This window comes from Peromyscus maniculatus, chromosome 20, assembly GCF_049852395.1.
Source record: "Peromyscus maniculatus bairdii isolate BWxNUB_F1_BW_parent chromosome 20, HU_Pman_BW_mat_3.1, whole genome shotgun sequence".
NCBI lineage: Eukaryota > Metazoa > Chordata > Mammalia > Rodentia > Cricetidae > Peromyscus > Peromyscus maniculatus.
This window is the reverse complement of record NC_134871.1, coordinates 509,699-533,314: the sequence shown is the minus strand read 5'-3', so window position 1 is coordinate 533,314 and position 23,616 is coordinate 509,699.

Below are 23,616 nucleotides of genomic sequence, written 5' to 3'. Positions count from 1 at the left end.
GAAATCCACAAAGAATCAATAAAGTTTTTTTTTTTAAAGAGAGATGAAAACACTTCTATTATATTAATTAGTTGGAAGTTTTCTGATAAAATGTCAATGCTGCCAATATGATGTCCTCTAATCCACCTCAAATAACTTCATTTTATGTCTTCAATTATGGGCTCCACTAGGATCCATTCCTGACTAACTGTCCTCCTAAAATAAACTCCAGTAGGTTAACATTTTGACTCCAAAGCCAAAGAAATTAAAGCAAGAGAGAAGAAAATGGACCCACAACCATTTTGGAAATAAGGAGAGATGACAGAGAATCCAGAGAATAAAATCCCATCCTGACAGAAAGACCTGAATTGAAACTTTCAAAATTCTTATTTTAAAGCTTTAAGTTCCAGTACTTCAAAACATGTTCCTATTTGATAGCAGAGAAGTCACACATACAATTTATAAAATGAGATCAGGAAATCTGAATGTAGATATGCACTCTGAGGTGGGGGCGGGGAATCATGTGAAGAGTGATGACCAGCTAAAGAAATATAAGAAACTCAGTCAGGTGAGCAACAGCAAATCCTTATTCACACCTCCTGAGGAAGCACACCCCTGTCAATGCCTCTCATGGACTTCAAGCTTCCCAAAGGACTAGACATTGAAGTTCTATTCAACCAGTGGCACTTGGACAGTAACATCTTGTCGTGAAGAGAACAAAGACAGTATTACCAAGTGAACATCTATAAGTGAAGTTGAATAGAGGGTCTGCTCCATTTGACATAAATGCAAATGAAAATGTCCAAGTCCAAACTAATAAATATCCATTTCTATGTTTTTCTAGAATTGGTATCTAGTAGTGTGAATTTTATTTGCTCATGAGCATTGATTACCTTCTGTTCAACCAGTATGGTTTTTTTTTTTTAATTGCTCTGACTAGGATGGAATGCTGTTTCTGAATATTGTGGATTCCAGATTTCTATGTCTCCTTTTCCAGAGACCAAAAGTTTAAATTGGGCTCAATGGTAAAGAGCACTGGTTGCTCATCTGGAGAACCTAGGTTTGATTTCCAGTACCCCACACAGTAGCTTTACAAATATCTGTGACTCCAGTATCAGGGGATCGGGTGTCATCTTCCTGCCTCTGTGAGAACTACATGAACGTGATACTCAGACTCATGCACATAAAACAATAAAATAATTAAGTTAAAATTAAGTTCCAAATTGGTTACCTCCAGGGGAGAATCTAGGTAGATTTGCCATTACGATGAGTGAAGAGTTAGGGCAGGACATACAAGTAACACTATAAGGACTACTCAGGGGTTTTTGTTGTTGTTTTTTGGTTTTTGGTTTTGTGTGTGTGTGTGTGTGTGTGTGTGTGTGTGTGTGTGTGTATGTATATACATGGGCAGAGTTGGAAGGAGGAAAAGGAAGAGCGAAATGATGTAATTGTATTTTAATTTCAAAAAATAAAAATAAAACATTTTTTAAAAAGAGATGCAGAGCAGAGATATTATTCCCCCTAATTGTCTAGGTCTGACCAACTTTCATGATGTAGACTGAAAGATGACTCTATATGCAAAGACATTAATCAACCCAGCTAAGCATAAAGAAGGCCTGTTACCATTTCATATGTGGGCAGACTGAGGCTTAGAGAAATCATGTGATTTTCTCTAGACAAGTGAAACATCCATTTGAAAAGGCTTCACTAGAATATTTACATCATTAGAAAATACCCCAACACATTTAGATACAAGGTTCTCCCTTTTAATTCTCCTTAAGATGAAAAATGCTGTATTTACTGTTGTATATTCTGGGGATATCAGCCAGGTTTGGGGTTTGGTCCAGACTGAAAAAAATCTTAATTCCCACCATGCCCTTTGGGCTTCTTGAGATTCCTATTAACTGACCAGACTTGAGTCATAATTCTGGATGATCTTGCATGGGATCTTTGAGTCAAGAGATTCTCATAAAAGTTGTTCTGGGAAATTGGGCGCTAAAGCCAGGGTTTTACATAATTGAACATCTTACGGAGTCCAAATAAATACTACCAAATTGTTACTTCCTGCGACCTCCTGCCTGAGGGTCTCAGCATAAAAAGATGTTTTGTAATTGAGGTGTGGTCATTTTCATATCTCTGTCTTTGCCAAACAGGCTCAGGAAACCTGCCCATAATGTAGGATTATAGCCTGTTTTCTTAGGCTCATAAAATTTTAATTCTGGAAATGATGGCAGCAGTTCCCTGCTGTGGTATTGTTTCTCTAAGAACACTGAGATATGTAGGTGAGACTTAGTCTCCTAGTGCCAAATAAGAGCTAACAGTAAGACTAGTACTGCAACCAACATCTCTTAATCCCTAATTCAGCTCCCTTCCTAATATGCTGTTCTGCACCTATTGATCCAAATGTTTCTAACACATTATAATTGATTGCCAGCTCCATTTTCATGCACCAAAGCAATAACTATTGGTAGCTGTGATTTACCTAGTTGGTTAGAATTATAAACAGATCCAAGGTCTCACTCTGTTGTATATAGTGGTGCCTATTTCTTTAACAATAATTATTAAATTTATTGGTTCATTCCACAAGTATTTTCGAATGAAGAAAGGCTGTGCCTCTGAGTCACGCCTATCCCAAACAGAGCTAACATAATATGGTGCCAAAGGCAGTGTCTCTATCTTCTTGGCATGAAACAATGGGGACCATAAGGATAAACAGAGATTGTCAAGATTATCTCACTGAGTACATATGGTCAGACACACCTTCCACTACCAAAGTGGGATCAGGAAGTATATGGCAGATCATGGTCTGGGGACAGATTATTACAGTTTTTCCAAGATCTAGTAGATTTTCTCAAATAAGTATTTCTCCAGTAGCATACCCTTAAGAAAATGTGCAAACATTGTACATTCCTGACCTTCAATGGTTAAAAGGTTGAATTACAGGTCAATTATCTATGACTCTTTACACACAAATGTTCATTGTTGGTTTGAAAATTAGCTGAGATGTACATTTTTGGCTGCTTGGCATAAGATCTGCTTTGTATTTGGGACTTGAAATTAATCTTATCAACTCCTTATCCTTAATGTTTTTCACACTTATCGCGATTTAATATACATAAAATTATTTTAAGTGAGATTCATTTTATACAAAGATCATAAATCTGAAACATAGGTAAGCCTTGACAAACATCACCAAAAGCAAGATGCTTAGAGTTTCCATCACTTCAGGGAGGTTACCATATATCCTCCGGTAAATCTAATTTAATCATAGTAAGCACCCACACTTCTGATTCCTATCATTACTGAGCCATTTTTCTTGTTGTTAGACTTACTGTAAGTGAAATTATACAAGATTCATGAATATTTTTCTAAGTTTGCTTGATAAATATGCCTTCAGAATTCACTCATATCATTGTGTAAGTAGCTCACTCCTCTTTTATTATTGAGAAGTGTCATACCACATGGAGACAGCATGGTTCATTTATTCACTTCTTGATTGACATTGAAGTTATTTCTAGTATTTGTTTATTACAAATACAACTGCTGAAATATTCATGTGCTAGTCTTTCGGGGGACAAAAATTTCCCTTTATCTTGTGGAAATATCTGAAAATGAAATTTGACCTTTTAATTTTAGTTATTCTAATGTATGTGCGATAGTATTCATCATGGTTTTAATTCACATTTCTCTGAAAACTAATAGTGTTGAGCTCTTTCGTAAATATTAATAGGTATTTTTGTGCATTCAGTTCTTTCCTCATTTTATCTGTTTATCTATCACTATAAGGTACACAAAATGTTTAGAGAGGTAACTTTTTTATGAATAATTAACTTATCATTATGAAATGATCATTCTGTTCTTACTTATATGTTATACTGAAATATTGGAGTGTGTGTATGTGTGTGTGTGTGTGCTATTCTAAATACAAATTTAGCCACCTAACACTTTTTCTGACTGACGTTAACACTCTATGTATATGTATGAAAATACATTTGTGTGTGAATGTGTTAATTTAAACATCTAATACTTTTTTGAATGATATTAATACTGTGTGTATATGTATGCCTTTACTTTTAAAGCTATTTTCCCCTTCATATTTAAACTGTCTTTTTCCTTTGGGAGAATATTGTTAGATTTTTCTTTTTTTATCCAATTTGACAATCTCTACCTTTTAAAAGCAGTCTCTATTCCAATCACCATTTTTATGAACACTAGCAGAGTTAAGTTTACATCTGTTGGCCTACTTCTTTTCTAATTGCATTGTGTGGTCCTTGTTTCTCCTTTATCTCTTCTTATACCTACTTCTAAAATGGTCAGGGGATTCCAAGGAACTTCCCTGCAGAAAAAATATAGGCTATTTCTATTGCCTTGGTTGCTTCCCAAACTTGAGGTATAACCCTAATGCTGAAGACAACCACATTTTGGACACAAAAGAATTCAACTCGGATTGACCTGGAAGCCTTCTCCCTGGGGAATAATTTTCATAGTATCTGGAGTTTTTATACAAGCTGCCAAAAAGGAAAAGAAATCAGTTGCCTTACCTATCAGTGAAGCCTATGAACCACAACAATTATCTGAATAGCAAGATATCCCCAAACATGCAATAGTACCACTTATATTTGGGGAATAATTAACAGGATTTGGGACCTGCTCAATGTGAAGGAATCCATGCCTGCTAATATAAACATTGCCAACTACCAATGGCTGGTGAAGTCATGTGATCTGGAGGAGAACCTACTAATGCCACTGTGGTGATTTGAAAGAAAATGACCCCCATAGGCTCATAGGGAGTGGCATTATTGGGAAGTGTGGACTTTTGGGAATAAGTGTGGCTTTGTTGGAAGAAGAGTGTCACTGTGGGTGGGCTTTGGGGTTTCAGAAGCCCAAGCCAAGTCCAGTGTCACTCTCTCATCCTGCTTCCTACTGATCTGGGTATAAAACTCTCAACTACCGCTCTAGCACCATGTCTGCCTGTGTGCCACCAAGCTTCTTACCATGATGACAATGGAATAAACCTCTAAACTGTAAGATAGCTCCAGTTAAATGTTTTCCTTTATAAGAGTTGCTGTGGTCATGGCATCTCTTCACAGCAACAGAACCCCTAACTAGGACAGGCACTTTCCTAAATCAAACAATTTCTAACAGCATTCTCAACACTTACCATGATACTCACAGATTAGTCGATCTCTCTCACCAATCAAACAAGCTTTATTTTGCAACAAAGAACATTACAGAAAACCACAAGTACTTAAAAATGCAGAAAACTACTGACAGTCGGGTGTCCAACCCCAATGTCTACATCTACAACACAAACAGCTAAGGCTCAGGGAACATTATAGAAGAGGGACCCAGGAGATTGTAAGAGCCAGAGGACCAGGATGCTTGCTACTAAATAGTGTCTACCATATATGACAAGGATGCTACACCTTTAAAATCTCAACAATATGGTTGCCTAAACAAGAACAGTGACATCACATTTGATGTGTCAATGTGAATGGGAGACACCTAACAAGGTCCCACCCCTAGAGCAAGAGCTACAGAGGAAGAAAAATAAGTATTCTCCAAAAATGAACCCCCAGGAGGTTTCCAAATCCTGATTGGTCAGACTTAAACACATACACATACAAGCAATACTAAATACACTCTGCAGGTTGTGTGTGTGTGTGGTGTGTGTGCGTGTGTGTGTGTGTGTGTGTGTGTGTGTGTGTGTGTGTGTGTGTATAAAACAATAATGATTAAGAAAAGGCCATGAATTTGAGAGACAGTAGGGAGGAACAGAAGGAGTTATGAGGGGAAGCATAGTGTGAAAATAATGCAAATATAGCACTTGCATATATAATTCTCAAATAAAAATTCAAGGTTTAAAATTTCATTATGTCTTTTGTGGGCATCTTAGCTTTATCTCTTTCCAATGTGCTCTGCACAAACTTCATTCTTCCTGTGAATGCTTTCAAAGTGTTTCCCTTTAACACTGTTTAGGAAATTTGGTTAAGATGCTCCCTCTAGTAGTTTTCTTGTGTTATGTATTTGGATATCATTGACCTCCCTGGAGCTGTAGGTTTATAGATTTGTCAACTTTAGAGTACATTCGGTAGTAATCTCCAAAATAAATAGTTCTCTGTTTTCCTACTTTTCATCTCTCTCCTTTTATCAACTCTGATGATTCATAAATTAAGTTGCTTCAAATTGTCCTACCACTGTTTTTATTTTTTGTTAATTTTCTTCTCTTTTACATTTGTTTCATACCAAATTATTCACGTTTTGTGTCTTGGAATTTACTGGGGGGCAGGGTTTAAACCCTTCAACATTAATTGCATACACAGTATATTTTGTGTTTCATACAATGTTTTGGTTTCAAGAAAATTAATTTGGACCTTGTAAATGTTTTTCATCTTTCCCCTTCATTTTCGGATACAAGGATTTCACTGAGAACAGTTTTTATGTCTTCACTCAATAACCTTGCATCTGTGTCATCTCTGGGCTAGCTCCAATCAATTAGATTTCCTCCATATCACATATAATCTCTTTTGAATGTCCATGTCTTGTGATTTTTTTTAATATTTGATATCAGTCATTGTGAATCTCCCTTTTGCCAATGAGAGATAGATTTGTGTTCAGTAAATATTCTTCCACTTTCTTTTGGAACACAGTTCAGTTTTACCCTCCAGGCTCTTCCTTTTTGGTTTTCTTGGGTGAAACCAAAGCATTTCTCATGGGTTGCAGTATTCTTAATACTGAGGCCAGACCATTCACATGCCTTTATTCTGGCACTCTGCAAATCATGATGCTTTCTAGTCTCACTAGTGGGAACTGCACCCATCCCAGCCTCCTGTGTGGGCGAGATGCTCTTATCTCATAGCCCTTTGACTGGGCTTTCCCAGGCCCCACACATATGAGCAGATCAGTCCTCAGTTGAATACTTAAGAGCAAAATCTCTGTAGATTTTCTAAGTTCTATCTTTATGTATATCTTTGCTGTCCAGTCCCATGTCCTGCAAACTTTAGTGACCTCAGTTTCCCAACCACTATGATACATTTCTTTAACCCAAGAATTTTGCTGGCCTTTCTGAATTTCTTTTTTTCTTTTACTGGAATTAAATATAATTATATCACATTTTCCTTTCATCTCTCCAACTGTTTCCATGTATCCCCCAATCTCTCTATCTCTCTTGTTCAGGTCTTTGTTTAGGCATCCATGTTGTTGAAGCTTCCTTGACATTTCTAAGAGACATAATCTCACAGAAGACATTCTGTTCCTTTGTAGTTTACAAACTTTACACTCCCTTTCCCACCACATTTCCTGAGCCTTGTGTGTGGGAGTTGTGTTAAAGATGGTTTAGTTAGGGCTGAGCACCACATAATTATTTGTTCTCTGAATTTTGCTCCATAGTGGTTTTCTGTAATAGTCTCTGTCTATTGAAAGATACTTCTTTGTTGTTAGATGAGAGATACACTCATCTGTGGGCATTTGTTCCTCCTTTGGTACAACCTGTACTGCCACTCAAAGAAGCATGAAGAGACAATCACTAGGCTTAACCTAAATATGCCCTCCCTTTAAAGGATCTCTTTCTCTTTTAACTGATGTGCAGTGTCTTATAAACCTTGTTCTTAGGAATTCTACCCTTTCCCTTTTCTTCCCTCTTTTTATTTTTATAGGCAAGAATAAACAAAGCTATTAAACCTCATCTGAGAAAGTAGTGTAAGCCTCACTTTTATTATTGATTTGCTGAAACTATTTGTTTTGGATGTAATTTGTTTGCCAGAACTTTTATAAATATAGCCTTCTGATTATGGACTACCATTTTATTTCCCTGTTAGTACCTGTAGTTAAATAGAAATCTGAAACAACACTGAGTCTATCTTGGCACTTTTTAATTTTTATTCTGAGTTGGCAAATCATGATTGCAAATATTTATAAGGTATGGTATCCTAACGTATGTTTGTATTATGAAATGAATAAGGCACAGTAGTTAACAAAGCCTTACATGCTTGCATTTTTGTAGTGAGCATATTGAAATCTCTTCCTTTTGAAACTCACATTACTCTATCACAATTTTGAAATATGAAATACATCATTGTTTATTGTAGTCTCCAATATGTATGGGAGGTGGAACCACTTACTGATGTGCCTTGCTTCTGCCTAAGAGAAGCTTCAACCATTTTGATCAGAATTCTCCTTCTGCCTGATGACCTCCCGCCTTAGTTCCTGGTAAATATCAATCTGTAATCCTAAATTTTCAGATTCTACATATAAACCAATTAGACAGTGGCCGTCCTTGTTTATTAGTCTTAATTCACTTAGCATATTATCCTCCAGGTTGCTCTGTATTCAGCCACATTATTCTAGATGGCTAGACTTTACCCATTTTAAGGCTAAATAATTTATCCTGTACATACACCACATTTTCATCGTCATTGATATGATAATAGACACTTAGTTCAATCCCAAATCTTAGCATTCATGAAAAGTGTTGCAGTAAGCATGAGCAATGTCTCTTTAGCATGTCAATTTAAGTTTCTTTTTAATGTATCCCCAGTAGAAAACTTTCTAGATCATATAATAACTCTATTTTCACTTTTCTGTGGAACAGCCACATTGTTCCACAGAACATTGTGCGTGGTGAGTGTACTAATTTATATTCCCACAAACAGTGCACACAAACCCATTTTTCTTCACCTCCTCACTAACTCATTTTGTGTCTGTCTTCTTGATATGAGTCATCCTCACAGGAGTGATGTGCTATCGTGTACATTTAATATGCATTTTCTTTCCTTGTGACTGGTGATGTGAATTTGTTTTACATCTATTGACTGTTTGTCTGCTTTTAAAAAGTTCCTCCTGAGGTCCTTCACTCGTTTTTTGATTGTTGAATTCCTTTACTCTTGAGTTATGAGCCCTTATCACTAGTATGTTTTGTAGATAGTCTTTTTTTAGTCTGTAAGTCATCTCTCCATTCCATTCTCTCTCTTTTGCTTGTAGAAGCTTAGTTTCTGTTTATCCCACATATCATATCTATTTTTCCATTTGTTATTTTTTGTTTGGGGCATCACACCCAGAAACATTTGCTTAGATAAGTGTTGTAGGGGAATCTTACTGTGTTTTTTTCCAGTATCTTTAACGTTTCAAGGCTCATATTTAAGTTTTACATCCATTTGAATTATTTTTGTGTATGGGGTGGAATAATAGTCTTATTTCATTCTTCTCTTGTAGATATTTAATTTTCGTAAATGAACCTGTTAATGTGATAGTCCTTTCTCCATTGTATATGTTAGGAACTGTCAAAAAATTAACTACCAATAGGTATATAAGATTTACTTTTGCCTCTCAATCCTGTTTGATTTTCCCCATCACTATGCCTTTTTTAATGCAATACCACTTTGTTTTAATTTGTGAAACTTTGTAACAGATTATAAGTCAGGTAGTATGAGTACTCCTATGCTATTCATTTTGTTAGCAACTATTTGGTTGATTTAAATCTTTTGATTTCATAGAAAGTTTGTGATTGGTATTATTTTATTTGTCTTGCTTAAGACAAGGAGCCATGAGACAATGCAGCCCAAGACTGCCTCCTTCACATAATGATTTTCTATGTCCACTAAAAAAGGCCTTGTAATTTTGATAGCATCACTTCTGATGTCAAAAGCTTACAGTCGAGTTTCTGCAAGAGAGAGGAACAACAGGAAGTTGTCTGCTTTTATCTGTGACCGGATAGTTCTATTTGAAGATGAATTCAAAAGGTCTCTGGATATAGTAACGAAGCTAACAATTGGACCTCCATATACTAGTTCCTGGTCTTGTGAACTGACTCCAAAGTCAAATGTAAAATAGATGAGTTAATTAATCACTTCTTCAGTTAGAATCCATCTTGCAGAACCAATAAAGCAATCTGTACTACAATTCTTTTTATTAAAGCTAGCTTTGTTCCAATTTGGATTTAGATTACATAGGCTAATAGGATTGATGTAATACTGAATTCTTGCATTTAATATTTTACTAACACATATTCATAAGGCTGTTTCTTGAAAGAGAAAGAGTACATTGAGGGACTAACTAACATTAATTGAGTCATAAGTTTCACATTTAATGCATATTGTAGGTCTTTTGAGATATTATTTTCATTAAACAGACAAGTAAAACATAATTTGAGAGCCTAAGTAACCATGACTTAAATTTACAGTTAAGAATACTAGAAAAAGACACATGAGCTTCTTATGTAAAGTACTTATAACCTTCAAAGAGTTTTGCATTGCATATAATGCTCAGAATAATGTAGAGAAGTAGCTTATATATTATAGGTTTGTAGATGACAGAGTTGAAGCACACAGATTTTAAGCAACTTGTTTGTAGTCATCAACCCACTATCAAAAGACATAAGAGGAACAAGTCTTATGACACCAGCTTCCCAGTGACACAATTACTACAGTATCATGCCACTTGTTCACAGCAAAAAGCAAAATTTTAAGGTTTTACATAAAATTCCTGAGTACCTACCTTGTTTCAGACAGCAACAGAAACCTGCAAAGAATAGAGATGGATATTCCTTTCATAGTTTAGAGGAAAAGATGGCCATAATATTGATCAGCCTCAATCAAAATAATGAATGCATTAAGATTGTATAAGCAGAAATCGGTAACAATTCATCTGATTGTTTTGGTGATTGTGACCAGTAGAAAATCCTCTGTTTGCATACACATTTCATTTCAATCATTATAAAGAAGTGAGATATTTTAATTTTAATTCACCATGTGGTTCTTTTCTCACCATTTGTTCTATGTAAATAGAGTAAAAGTAAATATGGCTCTAATTATAAGCCAAGGATATCAGCACCAGATAAAACAATAAAAAGATTGATCTTGACTGGTTTTCTTGTCAGCTAATCCTTACTCATCTGTGTTAAACACTTCAAGCAATATTATTCCACATGAAATCTGATGACAGTGTAAAGGAAGACAAACTCAGTAGCATTAGAGTGAAATGTCATATGTCACAATCCCTAATACACACCAGGTTCCTAAAGAATTCCTATGAAATAAATAAATACTCATATTGAATGGACATTCATAGAGTTGAAATGTGGAACATTATGGGAGGTGGTATGAGAAAGATAAATTCCACATTTCTTTCTTATCACAGATAGGAAATTCAGGAATGTGGAATGATTATAGGAAAAAGATAATGAGTTTACTTTTAAAATTAATCTATTTGAAAGGTTTATGGGGCTTCCATGTGCAGATGTAGTAGATCACTAGAAGATGGATGGGTTTGGAGCACATGAAAGCTCTCTGGACTGGATATTTATGCAACAATATCATCTGTTTACATGCAAGAGATAAAAACTAAAGAGGTGAATAAGAGTCATTCATCATTTATAAAATGTGTAGCAAGCAAGGTACTGGGTTGCTTGCTGGGGTACAAAAAAAGAAGTCAGAAGTCTTGGAGACAATTGGTATTTAAATGGATAGCCCTAAAGAAAATTAAATTTTGTGTGTTAAAAAACTTAGTTTAAGTCAGAATTTCTTTTTATTCTTTCAATATTTGAATATATTCATGGATTGGTTTTATCTCTTTCATGTCTTCATGCTTCTTTCTCACAATTCAGAGAGCACCTTATTCCTTACTACCTTACATGGATATCCTGTTATCCATTTACCAAAATATATGTCCAGATTTAATTTGCCTTAAGACATGGCTGGTTGCCTGTCTGACATCTGTTTATATTCTCTCCTACAAGAAGCCATTTTTATTGAGATTTTCAACATTCCTCTCTCAGCCTCCACTACCAAGAGTAGTGATTGTAACAACGACTAGAGATGATTTGATTATTAAAACCAGGATAAGAGATGCAACTGGCATCTTGTGGAAAAAGACCAGGAACACTTCCAAATGTGGACTATAATGTGCAAATAGTCTACAATAACCAGGAATTATTCAGGCCAAAATGTCAGCATATAAATATTCCATGCCTTCCTGTTAAGAAACATAAACGTATGATTTCAATTAAATTAAAAAGGATGTGTTGATACAAAAGTTCCACTGTGGAATGCAGTGTACTGGAAGCGCACTTTTCAAGCTTTCAGGCAGATATCAGTTTCCTCACTTCCTAGCATAAGATTTTTCTTTTGTGCAAGGCATGCTTTCTAAAACCCCCAGTAGATGCATAAAACTATAAGTACCAAACCATAGTGTGTGAGTATATATTTGTATACATATAATTATTTCTGTGCATGCATACCTGTGCTAAATATCATTTAAGTAAGGTAAAAATAGCAACAATAAATAATTGTATAATTACTGTAAATATTTATAAGAAAGTATGCAAATTTCTCTTTGCATCAAAGTGTCATATGGTACTGTACTCAGCTTTCTACTTTTTGTTGAGATTTTACTGAAAGAAAACTATGTCTATGGGTTGGAGAGATGGCTCAGTAGACAAGAATGTTTGTCATGCAATCATGAAGAAGCAAATTTTGATCAACAGCACCAGCATGAAAAAGCATGGCATGTAACCCAAGTATGGGTTCTCAAGATAGGCAGATCCTAGGAATGAGCTAAACAGCCAGCCTAATCCAGGTGGCAAGCTTCAGATTCAGTGAGAGAGTCTGTCATTGTTTTTATATTTTCATTGTATTAAATTCATAAAATATATTCTGACTATATTCTTTCTTGTACTCCAACTCCTCCTAGACTCTTACCTCCCCTATATACCCAACTTCATGTTCTTTCACTCTCTTAAAAAATCAAGACAAAAAAGTGCCCCCCCCTAAAAAAACAATAAATGTGGAGTCCAATTTGTGTTGTGCAAGTTCTACTGATCTTGAGGCTTGCCCTGGAGTGTATTCAATATACCCATTGTTCCTCTATTGAAGAAAAGTTTTTCACTCTCCCAGGAGCTATCAATTGCAAATAGGTTCTTGGCTAATGATGAGACTTTGTGCCTGTTTCCCTCTCTCCATGGTGAGACTCTGTCTGGATTAAGCTTGTACATGTCTTATGCATCCTGTCACAGTCTCTGTGAGATCACATGTGTATCAACCCTGTTGTATCTAGAAAACATTGCTTCCTTGACAACATCTATCATCTCTGCCTTTTTACAGTCTTTCTGTTCCCTCTTCTGTGTAGATTCCAGAGATTTGAGGGGAGGAGTATAATAACTCTCATTTAGGCTGAGTGCTCCATGGCCTCTCATTCTATGCACATTGTCCAACTGTGGGTCTCTATGCTAATTACCATCAATTACAGGAAGCTTCTCTCATTAGTGTTCAGCCAGGACCAGGAATGGGTTACAATTCAGTTATTGGCCAAAGGAGTCTTATAGATCCCCACAATGCTGCATGATATTGACAATGCTATTGGTTAATCTTCAAATCCTGACAGTTAAAACCCTACTGCTGCTGAAAACATCAAATAATTTATGTCATCAATGTGAGAAAATCAAGCTGGTGAGAGCCTATCTTAAGGGAATAAAGCACAAAATGATAGAGCAGGACATCCAAAATTCTTCTCTGCCCTCCTTGGAAGCATATATCTGCACACACATATGCATAGACATATACTTCACACACACACACACACACACACACACACACACACACACACACACACACTCACTCACTCACATACACAACTATGTCCATGGAATGGAATGAAGTGAGGTGAATGATATAAGCCTTGCAATGAGTCATCAGGCTGCTATGTTCCTGGAGATACCAAGCCAAGATGTTGTAAGATTTTTGTCACACTACCCAGGACAGAATGCAATTTCATATTTATGAGTTGTCTCTTCTGGAATCCTCTCGTTAATATTTTTAGTCTACAGATAGAGGAGTTCACTATCTTCATGTACTTACATAATACCTTCTCCTTGAGTGAGGACTGTGACTAATAATTCACTTCCAGAGAGTAGAATATGATAAAATAATTACCTTTGGGGGGAATTTGGAGATAAAGTTATATAAAAACTGTGACCTTTATGTTCCAAGTCCCTCTTGCCTGTTCAGATCACTTGTCTGGGAGAAAGACAGCTACCCCAAGGTGATACAGCTCTGTGGAATGAGCTGCTAAGAAGGAATGGGCCAGGGAACAATTGTTATATTAAGCTTAGAAGCAACTGTCTCCTGCATCCACTCTCAGATGAGACCACAGCTTTGGTTTACAACAACAACGTATCTTCATGAGAGATGCCCAACTAAGTCACACCAAGATATCTGATCAGCAGATCTATGATAAAACTGTTTATTCTTTGGTGACACCCCAAATTGGACTGATTTGTTCTAGAACTGTAGATAACTTGCACAGTCAGTGCCCTCCTTAAATGTTAGCACTTGCCTACAAAATGAATGATTACATTCAACTTATTGTCATAATTTTTACTATTTCTGTTGCCAAGATTACATATTTACAAAATATTTACCATGCACAGACATATATATATTCCAGGCTTTATTAGATCTATCTATGATCCTGAGCTGGCTCCATGCAATACAAATATTATTTTATACATGAATTAATCAGAATGAAATTATAGTAGAAAGTACACATTGAATTCAAACAGATTTCAATTCGAAGTCCAATCTGCCTACATGTTCATGGAACCTTGGTCAAGTCAAATAGCCCATATGAACTTTGATGTCATCATTTATAAAGTGAAGAGCAGGACTGGAAAGAGAAAGACGGCCTCTGGCCTGGCAGGAAAACCTCACAAACAGCAATTTTACACTGACGTTGTTTAAGTGAGGTTTTAAAAGATGAATCATGTTTTCAAAGCAAAAGTGGGACAAAGAGAGATCTCAACACCACAGGTAGCCTATGCAAAGGTCTGGCATCTTTGGCAGGTGGAAAGAGCATGAGGTTGAAGAAGAAAAGTACAAGAGCGGAGTTTCTAGAGATTTGTCTGGATTTGAAGTACGTCTTGCATTATAGGAAATGCTTCGACTTTTTTGCAAGATTGGCAATTATTGAGTTTTCAGAAAAGAGAGTGGAATATATAGGTTTATATTTTGCAAATATTCTCCATCCTATAAAAAGCAGAGGTCAACAAACTTTTTGTAAAGGACTAGATGGTAAAATATCTTGCATCTTGATGTCTGTATAGTTTCCACCAGGATGCGGTTATGCCTTTAGGGAAATAGCCAAGGATACAGCCAAATGTCAGTTTACAGAAACAGACAGCAGGTGGCATTGAGCCTATGGGCCTCAGTTTCCCAATTCCTGATGCAAAGTTTACAGGATGGAGACAAATGTCATGTCCAGAAAATATTTAGGAAAACATTTATGGACCTTGACAGATGGCTTGGCAGTTAAGAGCACTTGCTGCTCTTGTAGAGGCTCTGGAGATGATTTGTACCACCCACATGGTGGGGCACAACCATCTGTAACTCCAGTTTCAGGGCTTCCAGCACCCTCTTCTGGCCTCCTCAGGCACCAGGCACATGTATGGCACACCTACATACATGCAAGCAAAATCCTCAGACACATAAAATAGAAATTTTAAATTAGTCAATTACTTTATGCAGTCTTATATTTTCACATCTACAGGAAATGTTATTCATGTGAGAGAGACACTGTAAATGATACTTGGGATTCAGTGGTGGCAAATAGACACCATCCTTTCTTTATTAGAAGTTATAATAAAGTGAATCAGAATAACTGAGGAAAGCCTTAAGAATGAGTGTTATGAACCAGAATTCCTGAAATATACAGACATCGTCATTATTGTGATGAGTTGATTTGATATTTAAAATGGTTGTATTTAAAAGTATTTTTAAGGAACAAAATACCTAGTAAACATTTAGTGATTTATGTACAGAAACTACAATTTCCCGGTGATAAATCTAATATAAAGTCTACGCGGCATGCCAATGACTATGCTGGGAGTCTCCTATGTGTGCTCTGATCTGATGCTTCAATACCTTAAAGTGACTAGTACTGTCTTGCGAAAACCTGACTTTCCTTGCTTTCATATTTCTGCTGGGGGATATCTCAGGCAAAAGCAGGGAGCAGTGGAGCCTGATGTTTTATAGTGGGAAACGAAGCAAAGAGTCGGCCATAAACCCTTGAGAGTCCCACAGAGAACTAGGGGTGGGCCTGGGAACTGGAATCAGGAATCCCAATGGCTGCTTCCTGCTTCCAATCTCCTCCCAGGAGATCTGCTCCAGCTGTGTCTAAGAGGAAGGAAGGCTTGAGAAAGTCCTTGAAAACCCAAGCTCTTTTCATAAATTTAGTCTTTGCGGGTGGGGAGCAGAAAAGGGACAAAGGAACCGTGGGCTGAAGAAAGTAATGCTTCCGTTTCATCAGATCAAGGGCTGTGGCCAGAGGAAGAGAAAGTAAGAGCAGCCACACGGCCTGCCGGCCACAGAAGACTAAGCCCCAGTTTGCCCTGAACGCTCACCCATCCGCTTAGAAGGAATTCTGTCATGCTCAGAATAGCGTGGCTGTACAACAAGGCCTTCTGTTTCTCCCTAATGAGTTGATTATATCCTGTCAGAAGAGTCATAAGGCCATCAAATGTCAAGTCCATTTTCTCAAACATATTATTTTCATAGCAGCTGGGTCTGACTAACTCTCCAAACAGAGCATCCCATTGTTCCTTTCGACAGAGAATGCTAGAGTGAAACTCAATTAAAAGAGAAAGGAAGGGGGCTTAGAAGACACATGATCCTGATTCATGCAAGTTTACAATTTGCTGTTTAGAAGCCAATTTTATTAGGATGATTTGGTCACTTAGTTCACAATTAGCTCATAATGCCAGAGGAAATAGACGTGGAATGTGTTGCTCACCCCCAGGACTCTGTTTCTCATAAGGAAGGCAGGGCATGGCTTTAGTCATTGCCTGATGCTGGAGAGAGAAGCCCGGAAGTGAGAGATGTGAGTGGGAAATCTAAGCATCCCAACACAAGTGCCTGAGTAAATCTGGCTTATCACATTCCCCCCAAAACACAGGTATGATACTGAGACAAAACAGACTAAGAATCAGACAAGCCCAGCACTGAGTATGTATATCCCAAATGATCTTGAGTTCAGTGACGAATTAGACACACTAATAACTAGTTGAGACTCGTTACAGGAATGAAGTGGCTTAAGATACCCAAGATATGCTACAAAAATGTGCTCAGTAAATGATAATGATTTTTTACCATGGTAACATGAAAATGGAGAGCAGTGATGAAAATGGTAAACCATGCATCAAGGTCAGTGGACAAGAGGATAGAGGCTGTGATCAAGAGGCAAGAAATCTGAAGCAGAAACCAAAGAGTAGTTTCACATTTATATTGATTGATTTAGCATATAGCAAGTTTGACACTCAGACTGTGTGGACATCTGACATTAAAAGGAAGCACATGTCCTACCACCCAGTTGTCATCACCAAAATTGGTAGTTGACATGATCTTTTGGTTTTGCTTGTTTTCATTTTTTATAAGGTGCAGTAGAATCTAAAATGACCCCATTATTCCTGGCCTCTGGTGCACATTTTTTATCTCTGATTCAGTCAAAGACAAGTACCACTGATAAGGAATTTTTGTGGATAATGTGAAAACTATCCATGGAAACAATTATACCTTGTGTAAGCACAGAGTTTTCTTTAGCTGACAGCTGAGAAGCAAGTCAGAGGTGAAAACATGAATGATTTGACACAATGTTGCTTGTATAGAAATGAGTAGACACATAACAAAGAGTGAAAGAAGTTGAGAATTGTAGACCTGCATGGAAAAAGGACCCAGTTAGCAGTCCTATAATGACTAGATCCTTCAACAAAACTAAACTTTTCCAACAGAATGGGTTTGGGGTAGGATCTTTTGTTCACATACCCTGGAGGTGAGAATGCATCTCAATGTCAAAATCGTAGTGTTCTGTGCAAACCAAAATAAGCCACACTGGAATTCTGACCCCAAACTTGTGAATTAATTATTAGGTATTATTTTAATTCACAAGCTTCATCATATATTAATAGAAAACTGCTATCGATGTCCCCAGAGCTGCAAATGCCGAGAGTTTTATTAAGTCCTTTTGCCTCTGAACAAGCCTGGCCTAGCTAAGTAAGCCTAAAGAATTGGCCGCATCCTATGTTAAACATTGGTGCTCACACACACACACACACACACACACACACACACACACACACACACACTCACCAAGCTTCAGCTCAAAATAGCTTGATAATTGAGGGGAAAATATGTATCATGTTATCTGAAGTAATTCTGTTCACCCCACCACCGTCAATGCCCTTCTTATAGGGACATTATTTCTTCAGTAAGTATTCCTTGAACAACTATCATGTTCCAGGCTACAAAGATACAACTTAATTTACCAATACACAACCCTTCAGTGAACTAGTAGGCTAGGGTGAATACGCAATAATGAAGGAAGTGTAGAGGAAAAGGATTTAACCCCCAGCTTAGAAGGGTTTTCAATTCAAGGAAGGTTTCTCAGAATTTTTAGTCTATAGAATGAAACCTTAAGAATCAACCAGTCACAATAGGTGTAAAGGGAAGATTATTTCCAGACAGAAACTTAATATGTAAACTAGTACAAGTAGTTGAGGTCAGAATCTCCTAGGAGAGCTGTTCGGCGTCTACCTTGATTTGACAAGGAGGAAGCAGAGAAGAGACAGTGAAGAGGTAAGAAAAGATAACATCTTCTCTAGAGTAGAATCTTCCTAAGAAGTCAAGAATTTTTCCTAAGTCATGGGAAACCTATGGAGATCAATAATAAACCCACTGGCAGTATGAAGCCTGTTTCAACAAACCATTATCTGGAACTTAGAGAATCATTTGGAGGTCATTCTTATGAAAATGATGTTCATGAAGACTGAGTTAGTCCCATGGGATGATAAGAATAGAGGTGTGCAGACTGTCAAGTCTGGGCTTTCATCACTTGGTTAGATGTAGAAAATAAATGACCACAAAGCAGGCAGCACCTCCCAGGTTTCTGACTTGGAAATGAGATAGGAAGGAATGTCAATCAATGAGAAGGGAACTCAAGAAAAGAATACATCTTATGGGGGGTTGGGGTAAAAGTGTGTCTTCATGGAAAAATGTAACATAGATACAGAGGATTAGGACCATGCCTGCAGAGTAAGCTTATACAGCCAGAAGTGATGGTTGTGCCTTAGTTTTATAGATTGGAAATACCAAGAGTGGGTTCCCATAGCAGCATCACTGATTTCTTAACAGTTTTCCTTGTTCTTCCTTGGTTGGTTGTTCAGCTTCTTGGAAAGCACAATTGTTCAAAGCTCTTGTCATTCTAATTATCATTGCCCTACTAACAAGCTCTCTCTTATCCCTGCAGATGGACAAAGGAGCAACGCAATGGGTTGACATTTGCAGAGAGGCGGATACAGAAGCACCGAGAGATCTTGAAGACCCAATGAGAGTTGAAGAAGGTATTAAAAAGTTTCATAGTTGATTCTGCTTTTAGACCCATTTTTTGAGATTAAATAGTTAATTGGAAAATCTGTTAGATATATTTGGAAATTAAAGTGGGAAGATACAAGATAAGTGGAAACATCAAGCTGACCTCAGAAGCCAGATGAGTTCCCTACAGCAACATGTGGGGGTCCCACGGCTTTAGTGAAACAGAGTGAAATAATTGAAGGAACACCTTTCCATCTTTTGTTAGCAGGTCTTGACCTAGGATTTGTTTCTGTCTGTCCATTTATTGGGTAAATATCAATACATGATGCAACCAGTGAAGAATCACAAGTAGAAACAGGGATAGATAGATAGATAGATAGATAGATAGATAGATAGATAGATGATAGATAGATAGATAGATAGATGATAGATAGATAGATAGATAGATAGATGATAGATAGATAGATAGATAGATAGATAGATAGATAGATAGATAGATAGATAGATAGATGATAGATAGATAGATAGATAGATAGATATATGTGTGTATGTATATGTATATATATATATATATGTATATGTATGTATGTATGTATGTATGTATGTATATATAGTTTGAGACAAACCACTAGAGTCTACAGTGGCAAGTTCTAGATTTACATTCTTGTTACAATGTTTTCTTGAACTAGATTTTTGAGCTCTGCAAAACTTACATGTTGTCTCTAAATGTTAGATTTCCCACTTCTTTAATAGAAATTCATAGAATTCAACTGATATGGTTGTTAACATTTAGTGAAATAAGCAAAGAAGCAAATTCGAATGATGGTAACACATTCATGTAAAAAAAACAATTATTTTATTATCGTTTTTATCACTGCTACTTATACTAGCTCCCGACACATGCTTTCAACATCTGTCCTTATCCTCTAGGATTTAATATTTTATAATTCTATAGTATCAGCTTCATATTCATCAAGATTAAACATTTGTAGCAGAAAGCAAGAATGTTAGCCAGCACTTTTTCACTTAGTAATTATACACCAATTATATATTCTGAATGTTTTGACATCTATCCATGAAATAAACATAAGCATAAAAACAGTTTTTAACAGAACCATTCTCCCTTCTTCATATCATGTTGAGCTGTTGCAAGTTTTGAAGATCTAAATGGAATATTACATAAACTCATTTCATTTGGGCCTCCAATTCCTGCCTCAGAGACTGTTTTCTATCCTGTCTACTATGTGTCCTAAGTCTATAAACAAGTGTGTTGATTTGAACCACAAGGACCCTATGTATTAAATAATACTCAGACATTGTTATTCTAAAATACATTTTTAATGTTTTATATTTCTTTGTTAGGGTGCCATGGTTCATATGTAAAGGTAAGAGGATAACTTGAGGAAGTCAGTTCTCTCTTTCCATCATATTTGTTCCAGGGATCAAATCAAGAGCATCAGGTTTGTTAACAAGTGCCCTTACCCTGTGAGCCATCTTGCCAGCTCCAATGTTCTATAAAATATATATAAAGTAGTTACATAAAAATGGTTCCCAAGATTCAGCCAAGGATATTTTACTACAGCTAGTCTTCATTGAGGGTTTTCACCATGGGTAAAATACATTGACAAATATTTCATCTCTAATCATCTAAACCTCTTTCTGGGCTGAAAATTATTATTATTGTTGCCTTTGTTATATGATAATAAAACTGAGTTTTAAGAGCCTTACATTCAAATCACATTCATAGTAAGAAAAAAATTGAGGTAGGAATCAACAGTGACTTTTATTGACTCCCAGGACCCTGCTCTTAGAATCACTCTGCTTTTTTGCATTTTTCTCTCCCACCCTTAAATTTGCATAGTTTTTTTTGTAAATCACTCAGCACTAGCTTATTCTCTTGAATATTATGTTCTATTCTATTGAGAAAACTATTGGGTGGATCAAATGAATAAGAGCAAGAAAGAGAAGCATCAGTGAATGAAGCCAATGGGGTTACAGAAGGAGCTGGATGCCCTGAATGAAGCACTGGTAAGCTGTCACTCACTGCCCAGGACTCAGAACACCTTTCCTTGCCCACAGGACTTGGTGCTTCTGGATAGTCATGTGATTATTCATCTAATTAGTGATCTAATTCTAACTTCATCTTTTTCTCTGTTTTTCTTGTCACTGGGTGATCAAATTTTAGACTAAAAAGTGTCTGAAGATATCTTTGAGGCATGCAGAAAAGACTTCATTTTCTCAATTAAAAACAACAGAAAATTCTGGCCAACAGAAAATGAACTCAGCCGGGTGGTGGTAGCACATGCCTTTTTAATCCCAGCACTCAGGAGGGAAAAGCAGGTAGATCTCTGTGAGTTTGAGGCTAGCCTGTTCTACAGAGTGAGTTCCAGGACATCCAGGAGTGTTTCATAGAGAAACCCTCTCTCAAAATACCGAGAGAGAGAGAGAGAGAGAGAGAGAGAGAGAGAGAGAGAGAGAGAGAGAGAGAGAGAGAGAGAGAAGAAACTCAACTGTATCTTTGGAGGTTATTTGTCTCATAATGTTAAGCCAGAGCTCCTCCTTTTAATTTTATCTTATTATTTTTAATTTTTTTGCATTTTTCTTCTCTCTCTTTACCCTACAAGCCCTTTGCATATGTATTATGGCTTCTAGTTGGTGGGTTTTGTGGAATTCCTCTGTGTGTGAATGAATGGGTCTGTTTCTTGTGCTTTCACTTGTCCTCTTTCCATTTGTTTGTCTGTTTGTTATTGTCTGATTTCAATGTGTTTGTTGTTGTTTTATCTTTTTTATTTTCTTATTATCCCTTAGAAGCCTGTTTGTTTTCTAATGAGAGACAAAAATGGGGTAGATCCAGATGAAAGGGAGACTGGGTAAGAGTTGGGAGGAGTAGAGGGAGAGGGGATCCTTAATCAAGATGTGATAGAGAAAAAAATGCTATTTTCAATAAAGGAAATTTTTAAAAATTGAAAATATGGCTATCCCTTTCCACCATCTGAACATGAATATAGAGACCACGCTGCAGTGACTACCTAGGCTCATGTAAATCATACAGACATAGTTAAATGACTGAAAAAAATCACCACCTCCTTTCTTATGTGAGAAATATCCCATAATTCCTGTTTCTTGGACTCAAATGCATTTCTTCAATGTGGCATTATATAAGCCATACAGTAGCAGAATGATGGAATTACTCAGAGCATGAGACAACATGAGTAAACAAAATCAAAAGATCCATGCTAAGGTCTCAGTGTTATTTTTTCCTTCACTATTTAAATGGAATCTCTGGCATTGGTCATACATTACTTGAAAGATGAAAACTGGTTCTATAAATGACCCAATAGCTGATATATTCAGCTCCACACCTAGAAGATGAACCCATGCCATAATAAGCACATAGCTAAATACCCCAGAGTACTAAATGATGGCAAATTCAACTAAGAACTTTGTAGAAAATTGACTTTGACTCTTCACAGTCCAATCCCCACTCCCTCAGGGCCTCAGCGTATAACTAGCACAATAAAATTGCAATGGAATAAACCCATGGAAAAGTTTCCATTTCTACCAGGACTTTGTTTAATGTAAAACTGGATACCAACACATTTGCTGTCTGCAAGTGTCAAATTTGCAATTAAAGTTGACTATCAGCAGCATTCCCCACTTGTGCTGTCATCTGGATTATGTAACAGTGTGGACTTTATAAACAGCAACTGTTCATTTTTGTGGTTCAGTTTTCACTAGATGTGCCCAAAAAACATCTGACTAAATAAATGGATGACAATGAGACTGACCACGGAGAGCAGCAAAGTTCCTTGCCATAGACAAAGCCAATTCCTACAGGCACTTAGAAGAATACTCCTATGCTCTAGAGTTATGGCCAAACTACCACAAAATCTGTGTGCGTGGGGTGGGGATAGGCACAAGGATTGACTCTGCCTTCTCAGGACATTTTGCAAATAGTCTATCATACATTTTTTTTACCCAAGAATGCTATTGGACCACAACACTGCAACAGTTGCTAATGGTGTTCTTTAAGGGCATATCATTTTCAGTAGGTAGCTGTCTAGCTATAAGTGCTCAGCATATTGACAGTCACTGTTGTTTATATTGATATCCAAGAACAAAATATTTTATCTCTGACTGATGTGCATGCAAGTTATTATCTTATGGTATGATGGACTGTTTCTAGAGATGCTCTTCTAATCCCAGTGCTAGGAATCAAAGTAAATATAATTGTTCAAAACTACATCCCAGAGACAATTTATGGATGTTCAAAGTGGAAAATAATTCA